This window comes from Octopus bimaculoides, chromosome 25 (assembly GCF_001194135.2).
Source record: "Octopus bimaculoides isolate UCB-OBI-ISO-001 chromosome 25, ASM119413v2, whole genome shotgun sequence".
NCBI classification, from domain to species: Eukaryota; Metazoa; Mollusca; class Cephalopoda; order Octopoda; family Octopodidae; genus Octopus; species Octopus bimaculoides.
The window spans coordinates 31,591,023-31,592,139 of NC_069005.1; positions in this window are offsets into that span (position 1 = coordinate 31,591,023).

Here is a 1,117-nt window from a genome sequence, read left to right on the forward strand (position 1 = left end):
ATTTGCTTTTTTCATTTTAAATTTGCTTTTTTAATTTTCTTTTTTTTTCTTCGTTTTATTTGCTTTTTTCTTTTTAAATTTGCTGTTTTACCCTAACCCTAACCCTATCACCGATAGAATTGTTTCAGAATCGTTTGTTTATGTAGTCGGCACTTAATGTATATCGGCTGAATGGACGTCAGTGATTGGTTGAAATTACAGAAATACGACAATTTTAACATGGAATAACTTAGGGATTTCTTTTTTTTTAAAGAAGACTAAGAGAAAAAGATGTTTTATATGACACATTCTACCAGTGTTCCAAGTTTCAAAGTTTTTCGTTAATGAAAAATGTGGCCCCCGTTTTAAAAACGATCCTTCATTGCAATAAATAACAAAAGTTTTAATTCTTTTTACAATATTTTCATGAAGGAAGACATTTTGTAAAATTTAGCAAATATTTTATTATGACGTCATTTCAATGCTGAATTTTCAAGTCAGAAAATTAAAAGGAGGTAAAATCATATTGGTAATTTTCATTTCTTCGTTTATTCCGAACGGAACTTTTGATAAACTTCTATTATGACGTCATAATTGGCTGACTTTTTCCCCTATAAATAGAAGGAAAATCTAGTCTTCTCTTCATATCTCCAATGCTTCTTCAGCAGACACCAACATCGGATTATAGAACCATATCTATAATCTATAAGCATTGAGATATTCGACCGACGACGAAGATAAGTATATATTTGATCACAGACACACTCACACACACGTACAAAGAAACATACACACAATATTGTTATAGCCTGTTCGATCTTGAAAACTATCTGCTCCCCTCTGTTGGTGGACAGTCCCTTTAGATTAGAGTAGGGAATAGTTAGTTCCAGAAATAGGTTAGCTAGGGTTTTTTACATTTTCCGTAGAGACCTCCCTAGATTATGTGTCGGTTGTTCGTGCTGAACCCATATGTGTATGGTACCCAGCGAATCACTGTTCTTGGGTGCTTCGTTGTTTGTTAGCCTGCACAAGACAGGGCAGCACTTATCTTAATAATAGTACCTCCCTAGATTATGTGTCGGTTGTTCGTGCTGAACCCATATGTGTATGGTACCCAGCGAATCACTGTTCTTGGGTG